General features: G+C 31.4%; 1 protein-coding gene across 1 annotated transcript in view; it reads left to right on the top strand.

Annotated features, from left to right (window-relative positions):
* Nucleotides 1–8,317: 8,317 nt before the first annotated feature.
* Nucleotides 8,318–12,334, top strand: part of LOC119828690 (protein turtle-like) — a gene marked incomplete at its 3' end in the record, with an annotated part of 230,084 nt that continues 226,067 nt past the window's right edge. The window contains exon 1 of the mRNA XM_038350930.1: nucleotides 8,318–8,450. The remainder of the gene's footprint in view (nucleotides 8,451–12,334) is intronic.

Genomic DNA, 12,334 nt, shown 5'->3' on the forward strand with positions numbered 1-12,334 from the left:
GTATAAATCGTTAACTCACAATCTTTCAGCCAATCAAAAGTTCTCAAAATTTTTGTCAATTTCGGAAATTGTTTTACGTAAAAAACGTGTAGTTTAGTTTTAACTTTACTAATTGGACATACAGTTGGGCGATCACTAATTGCATTGCAAACTTCGTAAATAAAGGAGCGAAGTAAAAAACGTCTGAGAAAAGGACAAATCTGGTGCGGGAGTCAGAATTTATGTGGCGCGTTGCCTTTTTTCAATTTAGACGGATGAAGCGTGAGAGTCGGTGACATAAAAACGCTATGGACTTTAAAATGGAGTAAAAAAAATCTTTCGATACAATGAGCTTAATTGCTATTTAATCATGATTAATCATTCAATATGTTATTATTATTATATGTAGAAGATTTATGAGATAGTTGAGAAGTGTGTCAACGGATGATTGATATACAAAGCAACTTAAATTGATTAATTCCATAATGTACCCACTTCCTCCAAATTGAGAGCAAAATAAAGGCAATTTTTCTTTTAATTGATACATTTTGTCAACAGATCTTTCCAGAAATCAAAGAAGATTGTACATTCGATTTGAGGTTTTTTTTTGAAATTTGTTATATCGAGGGATCCCATTGAGGGATTTAAAAGTAACACATGTATTTTATGTAACAATTGTGTCCAAAAATACTAAGAACTGATATGTGAATTTATCTGTATAAATGCTCTATATCAAAAACTATGAAACACTTTATTCGACTTACTATTATACTATATTGTTACTATATTACTTTAAGTATTTTATTCATTCGGAATTTTATTTGTGCTGGCAATAAACATTGAATTATATTTGTCAGCGAATAATACAATATATTAGTGTATTATATTATACAACTGTATCATAATTATAGTTATATTTGTTTTATAATTGCGAATATAAAGTTACAATGTTCAGAGAATAGGTAGGTTAGGAAATTTGCTATTTTAAATTTTTGCGTAACATAGCTAAAACGTTAAAAAAAACTAAGTCTATTAATAAATTCGCGAGCTACATACACACACACACACACACACGTCAAACTTGTTAAAAGGTCAATAGCGGATTATAATAATTATAATAATATTTTATGTATGTTATTCATAATCACAACTTAACCATAACACTAATAGATGCTTCAATATAATTGGGTTGATATTCTGAATACCTACATTCCGAAGCTCCTCAAATAATATCATCATGTTCTTAAATCTCTCAGGGGAATAAAATTCGCTGTAATTATTGTCTAATATTACGATGTTATTTACTTAGGTATCATTTTACTAACCTAATTTACTTCTTACACTTTATTCCATTTTTGTACAGTTTCTTTTAAGTATTTTTCGTAATGCTTGTTTAATTTAAACATTCCTTCAGCGTAAGTAGAGGAAAATTGTTCCTGTGCGAATTTATCAGTATGTTATCACTGTATTATGAAGTCTATAACCCATATAGGCTTTCAACGAAGACGTTGGCAGCAATAAACAAAACGCGTTTTAATCCGTTAAAAAGTATTTACCCTCTAAATGCATAATACTCGAGCGAGAACTTAACACAGGTCAATCCTGTGAGGGGCAAAGAGCGCGACGCGGGAGGAACGAGCCCGAGCTACATCCGCCGTGTTGTTAGCAGTATGGGATGTTAGTAAGGGCTGCCACGTGGGTATAAACGTTGTTATATAGGTACTACTTGTGCTGTGAGATCTTTATTTTTGTTAATAAATTATTGACTATTATTGTTTTGACGACTGCGATTGTCTAGGCGGTTTGAATTATTACTCCGAGATCAAATACTACTATTGTATGCTTTTCTTTATACTGTGTTACTAATCGTCGTAGCATTAAGATTTTCGTTTATTTATTTTATACTCATAAAAAAGTAATTAGTTTCTTATTGCCTCAGAAAAAGTATAAAATTAACATATATACGAGTTCGTCGTTGATAAAAAAGTGTACCCTCTCTTAGTCTACAACTGAGAGATGGGACTTTCGGTTAAAAATTCAAAGGAGTCCCAGTTAGGAGGTTGCTCTGTTTGAGCGTTTTTTGTTTACGTCTGTGGATGACTAGAGATGCCTTATTCATTCCGCTCCTGTTTTATTGATAATTTCAATTTGATTAAAATGTTTCGGGCGGATTGTTTTTCATTTGTTTGGCCTAGATTCTAGTATTACGGTGAAATGGGACTATATATGTTGATTCAAAAATACTATAGTATTTCATATATACTCAAGTTTAGTTTGTAGAGAGATTATCTCTCTACATACTAAACTGTATGCAGTTGTATACAATTTTGTTATAATCTGTATTTAATTGCCATGCTTTACATGCCATAATTTGTGTGCACAATAAGTTTTATCCCAATCGGTTCTTCTTTTTACGTACATTTTTACTTTTACACATAATATTATTAATTAAATTCATTTACACATTATCGCTTTTTAATTATCGCAAATTTTGTTGAAAATAGTATGAAACCATGTAAGCTGTACATACAAATGTATTATCTAAACTCAAATAATATTATAAAGACGAAACATTTCTATTTTGTGTGTTTATTTAAAATGACTTCACACAAAACAAATGCAGTGATTTTAAAAAATTCTTTGAAAGCTGAATCTTCATCACATTTTAAATCAAAACGATTGTTTATTTTGAAATCCGTGTGACATTTTACACATGTTACATGGAGGTATAAACTACAACGTCATACATACAAGGTTAGACAGCACATGGTTAGGTTACCCTGTCAGACGAATAATAACCAGCTCTTATGGATTCAAAAGCAGCACGATGAAACACAGTGGGGTATTAGTCAGTAGGAATCCAACAAAGCTCACGGCTCCTTCCCCGGGGGCCCTGGGTAATTATGCAAGATTTTCCCACTTAAAAAAAAGTTACCCTGTCAGCTAGTGTAACATAAAGAGGTATATATATAGTAAATTATACTAGAAATATCTTTCTTAAATATCATTTCGATTCCCTAGGGACAAGTGTGATATTACAGTCACGGTTAGTTATTGCCAGGCGAAAGTTCGGGCGTAATTAAGCACAGAAAAAAGGTAATACGCATGTCAGATGTTTTTGCTCTGGGGATAATGCGAAGCGCGCGTGCGTTGTGGCGCGGGGGGTCGGGGATAGGCGTGAGCGGTTTGAAAATACATGCACATTTTGTTTTGTTTGAAAGAAAATAAGTGTTTCGAGATGTTGACATAAAAAAATTCAGTTAAAACAAAGTACAAATGAGCTTTACGCTCGCGGCGCGTTTTTAAAGGAAATTCCCATCGGATTGAGATTTTTTGACCGCCGTAAAGAGAACCCTCCAACTATAAAAATCATACTATAATATTGCTCCATGGTAACGTGATAGGGAGACAAATATTAGGGCAATTATACTTTTTTGTATTAACGAAACTAAGGGCGATAACTTATTAAAACAGGTAAATGAAGAATTTAGTTTGTATTTTACATGTAAAGAAAATTGTCGCTGTGAGCATGTCTTGACCTTGCATCCAATCCTCTGTTATCTCCAACTATGACGGTAAGGAAATAAAAAATTAAAAACTAACATATCATAAAAAAATGCTTTTATGAAATAGCGATTTAAAATGAGAATTAATTACAGATAAGAAATTCACTTTTTCGTGCGAGTATACTTATGCAGTTGTTTTAATATATCTGTTAATATTTGTCGGTCCGGAATCGTTATCGTTATAAATTTTTAATTTTTTTTACATTTCGCTCACGTGAAGCTAGCGAAACAGCTTATACATAAATAGGATGTAGAGTTTGTTTTTTTAAAATGTTATGTAATTTAATTGTTATTAATTAACAATTCTGTATGAAATCCTGTCTAAAACTTTTAATTGCGTGAATGACTAAAGTATTTAATCCTATAAAATTTAATCACAAAATATTTTATTTCGGTAACTCTCAAACAAATCCTCTTATATCTTAAGCCATGCAAAAAGGGTGCTTGAACTAAGAGAACTTTGAGTGAGAAAGAGACGGCCGTACTTTTCTCAGTCCATCGAATGTTTATCAGTAAGCTGTGTTTACATAATGATTTTACTGTGAAAACCCGACTGATTTTTACGAGCCACAAATCACTGAACTTTAGTACGCATTAACCTAGCCATATATACACTTATCTAGTATGCATAAAAATTTATTTCAATGCATATAAAAGGAGAGGTTATGTGGCTTTTGTTTTATATATTGCCGCAGTTATTAAATTTCATGAAAGAGATAAGTTTGGGAGTTCAAAATAACATCCACCTAATGGAATACTCGGATTTCTTGCATTTGTTGAATTGATTTATAGTAGTATTATGATACACACGAAATATAACGGATATGCCTGTAATATTTTTCCAGTCCTTACCCACCTTTAGCGCGATTGTCAAGGTCACGAAGCGCAAAATTCGGAATTACTCACTACGATATGCCATTTGTCTTACCACGAGCACGTGTAGGAATAGCAAGAAAATTATTTTTTTCATTATTAGAGAAAAAAATTTGTGCGATTTACACGCACATGTTTTTATCGTGTATCTAGTAAAACTTGCAATGTGCACACAGATAAACATTACTATGTATATGTATAGTATATGTAGTAGGCAATCGAAATTTTCATATATGATGTATAAGTATTTTTGTTGCCACTATAACACCAATGATAAAAAATCGTGGTTAAGCAACGGTTGGCACGACCCGAAATTTGATGGGTGACCATTTCTTTTTTTCAGTTGCTCTTTATCTTATTCGTACAAAACTTTTAGTGTCACTATTCCAATTTCTGGCTCGCTCTTGACCGCTTTTACAATTTTTTCTTGTTTTTTTTTTAACTTTTAAAATCTATCTTATTATATATAACTTGCATTAATTAAACCTATATTACTTTAAATTAAAGCTATCGTATCAATGAAATGCATTCAAAATGCACTTGAAACTTTATAGCCCAGTTTCCTTTATGCGAGGTTTTACGACATACCGGTCTGTTTTAGTGTCCATTGAAAACTACGGAAGACTATCGATAAACTCAAAATCAAACTCAAACTCAAATACGATACTATTAATGTATTGATAATCTTTGAATAAAATTGTGTATGTTGGTAATTCAAATTGCAAATTTATGTGTATAATAACATTGTTATCTACGTTAAATATTTACTCGGTTACCGTGTTTTATATGTAAAATTCTAAAAACCCGGTGGACCGACCGAATATAAGTTGATTATATATCTATGGTGACATACTACATAAAGTTTAAGCAACTACACTTATAAATATGTGAAATAATGTAACCTATAGCTAGGTACTTTTCCATTAAATGCAAAACGTTTTATTGAATGCTAAAAAGGATTTCTTACTGGATAGTTTTCAATCACTGAAAGTCAGGTAATATGAAATCTCTTTGTGAAATCGTTTGATTTTAAAAGTTCAGTGGATTTCACGGTCTGGGGGATTTTTATTGAGGAAAAACGTCTCGTGTAAGTGGAGAGACTGTGCAGCTCCAACGTTTTATTACGATAATTAATCGTGCTACTAATTGTGCGGCGATAAAGGTCAATAAAACGATGTGTCATTGGGGAAAATGTTACTTTAAGCTGTAGAAAATAAGCTCTAGTTTTGCTTCTTAGATAAAATACCTTGTTATATAGAAAGAATATATTTATTATTACAAGCAAACATAACACATATATTGTGTCTTGCGATTATTATTAGCTTTCTATCACACTGCTGCAAAAACAAAGAGTAAACTTTTTTTAAGTTATCGTTGGTAAAGTAGCTGGTAGGTTGTCTGTGCGCATAAACATTGGCCATCTTTGTAGAGAAGAATTGATGAGAGGAAATAATAAATGCTGTAATTACAAAATTTTGTATTATGTAAAAAGTAGAATTTGAAGCCTATGCCTAACTTAAAATGAAAACTATAATAGTGATTCTATACAAGTAACATAAAGCTGATTAGTTTGTTTCTTTGTTTTAACTCGCTTATCTCAGGCGAACTGTGAAAATTGCCACTAGTATGGTAAAAGTGAAAAGTATACAATATTGTTTATGTAGTAATGTATAAATCACATTAAGTAAATCACTTACGAGAAAAAGTTATACTACACAATGTTATCTTTCAAGATACCCGGATGACGTTTTCATTTATAAATAACAAGGATTCAACTTTCTATCCAAGTTCTTAAGAAGTTCCTTAAATCACATTCCGTGTCATGCAAGATGTCCTGCTGTACAATGTTCTTTATATTCTTTGTCACTTCGTACGGAAATATATCTAAGGGGTGTATAATGGCACGAAAGGTGTGTCATTTTAGGACGGTATGATTTTTGTCTGTGTCAATTTGGTATGTACTTTATTCATTTACTTACAAAGGCTTACTAACTTGATGCATGATTGATGATGATTTGGAACTGATTATATAAGATTGTTCAAACTGTTAAATTGTTATTAATGTATTCCCTTATTTATGTCAATATTAAATAATCACTCACATGACTTGAACAACGAGATGAAGTGTTAATTTCTATGAATGTTTTATACAACGTCGCTTGGACATCTCGCGATCTTATAATGGGCGATTGTGTTGTTTATAGCACATCAACTTATTGTAAATAAGAATTTAACGAAGAAAATGGGAGAGCTTCTCATAATTATGATGATTAATGACGTCACTATGTTAAATGATCTATATATGTTTGCAATTCTTTTGTTTTGTGACCCTGATTGCGAACTAACGTAGCCAACGGTCTAACGGAACTAAAAATAATAATAGAAAGTTTTGCTTCAACAAAAGTTGTTGGAATCTTTTTGTTAAACGAGAGCTGGTAGAGGATTCTCCGCACAATATCCAGTTACCAAGAACTTAATGATCTGAGTGAGCGATTGCTTCGTTTTAAAAGGTCCGATTTCCGGGTAAATATCAGATTTAATTAATTGATCTCTTTAAGTGTTTTGTTCGTGAGTGTGCTTTTGTTACCTGTAACAATGTACGCATAATGAAATTGTGAGATAACACCGAATTACAATTTCACCATAGAATGCTTACACAAGTATTAATGTATGCGTTTATATATAAAATCGGAGTATGTGTAAAGATTATTTTGGTATTCTAGTTGTGAACGTATCAAAATATTTAGTTTTGAATAATATTGAACATAATTAAGTAGTCTATTTGATAACTGCAACATTTTATGTTATTGTTATGAGATAAACGATATCTGTAATTTTAATTTTTTCATATAATACTAAATTAACCTTGGATGTATAGTATTAATATAAAGTGTAGTGCGTATTATTTTTTCTTATTTTTATATTCAATTAAAATACAATTAAGAACTAAGCAATTGTAAATTGTATTTTAATCGAATGTAAAAATGTCTGTATTTCTGTTGATCTGTACAATGTATATTATAATATTCAAGTTGTTGTCATGAGCTACTGACTGTAATTTCGATTCTATTATATTCTCTCTCTATGTAATATTCTGTGGGACGTTATCACACATTTTCTGAACCAAAAAATCTTATGTTCTAATTTAAAAGGTTTCCCAAAACGTAGTCAATTAATTAAAGAAGCTATCCATGCAATACGAATATCATTTCTCTTATAAGGCTCTATATAATGGCTATTGGATTCGATGATTCAAGTGATACAATGAAAAGGCGTTATCTGCTGTCAAAAGGGTCTGAAATCAGTGGGAAAAGATGTGATTTTGGGATTTTTTCAGACGTATACATTACATTACTGTATTTGTACGGGTTATGTATTTCTTAATATAAAGCGATGTAGGTTATTGGTCATTGAACGTTGAATTCTTTTATATTATTTTGTTATTTTCATGAAGTAATTAATTATATTTTGAGAAGCTTTAAATGCATATATCGCTACAGACTGTCATGACAGTCGATAATAATATAATAATTTAATAGTACGTTATCTTCCCTCCGTGATGCTTTAAAAGGTAGATCCCCTTGCCTTTGCAGATCGCTCTAAAATTATTCTCCAAAGCAAAGTAATATTTTTATGAAAATCCATATAACATCGTATATGTGATCCCTTAGACATTTAATTTTCAATTTGAATAACAAATTTGATCTGTGTTGTGTTCTTTCAGTAGTCGATAATTAGTTTATAAATAATTACTACTCTTTATTATCCTAAATAGGTGATCTGTAGATTTTTGAAATTTAACTAAATAAAATTCTAAATAATTTTAGGGACGTACGTCAGAGCGCGGTACACGCGGGGGGTGGGGCCAACGCGGACGGCAGTCGTAGCCCGCGCGTAGCTCGCAACAGCCGCTACGCCGTAGCGTGATTCGCGTAGTGACGTGTGGCATCTATGGTACAATAGTGTAAGCGTGATACTCTAAATTGATACACATATGAGTGAAGTGTGTGAGTGTGTGAGTGTTGCACTAAGGTAATGTTTGCGATTCTGGGTATGTTTATGTTATTTTAGAATTCTGTTACTGTGGTAAATGTTGTTATATCCATGTACCCCTAACCTTTGACTAGGCAGTAGCAATTTCCATTTCATGGAAGATAGATTTTTCAAAAAATCGAATGATTGCAAGAGATAATGACAACAGAATAATTGATAAACGTTTTTATAAAATTAATTGAGTACATCAAAATATAATTATCCGGTAAAATCCAACTGTATAAATTACAAACAAATATTATATTATAAAAAATAACTGGAGCCAAAGAGTACCTTTTATGGAAATTAAGAGACGCTGTATTTTCACTGGAATTCATTAAAATTTAAAGGCTTTATAATAACGTTTTGTAAATTATGTTTTTCGTAGCATCGTAGCACAAATTTTATACGTTCATCATCTTGAAGCCAGCATGATGCTGTTATTAACTTAATAATACTTTTTAACAGTTACATTTGAGTTAGTTTTCGTTAATTAGATATTTTTAAATATAATTGGTGTGATTACTCTTAATTCTCAACTAGCCAAATGTTTCGTTAGTGATCACTGCAGTGAATTTGTTGTAACATATTCAGTTATTATTTGTCACTGGTTTACTCTTGTGATTTTATGTCTGTGAAATATTATGAGACCCTTTAGTGAGTTTAAGGGAGTCGCTTTCATCTGATATTATTTATACATAAAATTGTTTAGATTTGTATTCATGTTTAGTTTCCAATACTATAGCATTCGTCCAGTTTTGTTGAAGGAAATTATGACGATAATTTTTTATTTTATTGCTAGACTAGCTGCGCCCCGTGGTTTCACCCACCTAAGTCCATATCCCGTAGACGTATGTGTAATTCCAGTTATCCAGCTATCTACGTACCAAATTTTGTTGTAATCGGTTCAGTAGTTTTTGTAATCGGTTCAATAGTTGTTGTAATCGGTTTAGTAGTTTTTGCGTGAAAGAGTAACAAACACCTACATCCTTTCGCATTTATGATAATAATAGGACGAAAAATGGAAACAAAGGTTCTACTGTTAAACGATTATTAAAAAAAAATCCTTTTGTCTGTATGCCAGTATACAAAAGTAGCAATTAGTATATTTTATTCTAGTTCTTATTGAGTATGATGCACGTTGTGTTTTAACTGATTTCTGAAAAAGAAGAGAAGGTTCTTTTGTATGTTATTTGATATTTTCGACAACTATGAAGCGACTTTATAAACCCATTTTAATATTATTTTTTGTATCATTCGAACCTGTATATCTATTTACCATCTACGTGGCGGTAGGTTAGCATTAATTTATTTAACAACAAATTACAAAACAAACTCTTAATCATTATTAAACAAGCAAATTATAAATAGATATACCGAGTTTAGCTTTATTTACAAGTCACCAAAGCTTGATTTTGTACAATAATGAGTAAAAAAAAATACTTAAACATAAAATCTACACTAAATAAAAAAAATAAATTCATCAAAAACAGTCAAAATTTTGTAAAAAAAATATTAAATTCATTTGAACAGTACGTATTATGTAGAAAATAAATAGATTCTTCTACGTTGTGTCTATTCACTGATCGTTCGAGCTATCATCGACTTCTAATAGTTGAGTGGATATTGTATTTTTTGTATTTCGCTCTTTAGTGCCTGTTTCTGGTCGAAAAGAAGAATAATATAAATGTGGTTAAAAACGTGTCTTATTGATCATAAAATTCGATAATTAGAACATTTCAGTCATAGCTTTACAACACTGAGAAATTAGAAAATACGTTATAACTCTTATATGAGTTGAAGTTTAGATGTTCCTACCAATATTATAAATGAGATAGTCTTGTTGTCTAAACTACGTACGTAGTTTTTATCCCTAAAATCCCACAGAAGCGGGGGGATGATGCGGGGGATACGTGCGGCGAAAATCTTCCTGTTTTATCCCTTGACTGAGCGTAAAAACGTAAAGATGAGTTAATAAGTAAAAACCACTAACTTTGATTCACTCTAGTTGAAATCGCAAAAGGCATCTAAATACCTTGAACTAAATTTCCATTTAAAACACAATTTTCGCCCGCTTCTTTGCGAGTGCAGTCAAGGGAATAGACAGTCAGTCCCGGGATTTACCTGGTATAGTTGCCGTTCCTGCAGGATTTCTGTAATAAAAACTACTCCATGTCCTTTCTTGGCTCTCAGACTATCTCTGCTCCCAAATTCATTCATATCGATTCAGGCGCTTGGGCGTGAAGAAGAGGCAGACAGAAAGAGTTACAATACCTATAGTATAGGTTAAATCGAAATAAAAGTATAATAACAATGTAAAACAACAGAAGAACTAACAAAGACTGTAAGACATTCCAGACTAGCTATTGTATAAAGACACTTTTATAAAATAAGTATTATAACAGATTTATGAAGGTTACATTGGAAAAAGCCTCAACTAAAAAGCTAATATAACTTACACAATAAAGATTTATTCGTACAAGTATTGTGTATCCAAAATAATTTCTTTTTGTCGGATTAAGCGACTATTATTACATAGGCTGAGGGCGGGGGAAGGGGAGGGTGGATGACGTTGATTCATTACCAGAGGTTTCCTACAATATGTCTAGTCTTGTATAAAACTTGTATGTAATAAAACGTTATCTAGTGTAAAAGCTGCGGCTTATTTCTTGGAGATTTTGGTCCTTGAAAGAAAAAAAATAGTAATCTCTGTTAAGTTACCTGTCTTTTTCGCTTTGAATTTTTTCTTTATTTATAAACGAGAGTAAGATTAATGTTTGTTAAATTTGATTTTAACATATTGAATATATAACATCGAACTTAATATAACGCGTTTTAAATTTTGAAATACTCAAAATTTTCTGATATATATAGTATTCGTATAAAATTAAACACGTGAAAAATAACAGTTATATAATGACGAATTTACTTAAGCATTGTTACATTGATTGTAAAGGACTTACTTCTATAACATCACCAGCGGACCTGGCAAAGGTTGTTCTGCTTTAATCAATTCTTTGTGTTTGCTTGATGTGTTTGCTATTCTGCACTATCCTATATGCACAAATAATAACTTAAAATAATAATCGGTCCAGCCGTTTTGGAGGAGTTTGGTAACAAACGCTGCGACACGATAATTTTTTAAACTAGATATATTTTGTGTTACTTTCTCTATATGCATCTTAAAGTATACACGAAATCGCGAAATGCTACACCATCTTTGGATATGCGATACATTTATCAGTTAGGTCCTGTTAGGTTTACTAACTCGATGTAGAAGCCAAATGTGTTCACTTATTCACTTAAGAAATTATGAAAATTCTAAAATTGGGTTGATTAACGATTAACTACGCATCGTGTCTGTTTATGCTAAAAATTAGCTCGCTGAAATGTGGCGATTGGTAAAAGAACGATAAATGCTGCTATTTCTTAATGAGTAATGTTTGAGAAACTAAATAAATTGGTTTATAACCGGTTGTAAACATCTTTGGGACTTAGTATATCGCTTTACTTTCAGGAAAATAGTTTGTGTTGAAAGAGATATGCCAAATAGCTTTCTATTTAAGAGTTTTATATAGGTATAGATAAATTAAGATTGAATGGGATTTTGATATACAAGGTGCTAGATCCTAATAATTTTATTATACTTTCTAGTCCTTAATAAACAAGATTTTTTAAGAATTCATGTACGTTTGTGACTCTGTCACGCGAAAACCATTGAACTGATTTTCTTACTACTTGAAGTGATGGAGCTCATATACGAGATTTATATATAAGTTATAGAAATACTTGATTCCTCTTCCTCCCGGACCACGCTCAAGTGCAGTTGTGTTTATAACCGTATAAATTTTTATTCATTAAATTAGCAATTTACCACAATATAA

The sequence above is a fragment of the Zerene cesonia genome, chromosome 8, assembly GCF_012273895.1.
Source record: "Zerene cesonia ecotype Mississippi chromosome 8, Zerene_cesonia_1.1, whole genome shotgun sequence".
Lineage (NCBI taxonomy): Eukaryota > Metazoa > Arthropoda > Insecta > Lepidoptera > Pieridae > Zerene > Zerene cesonia.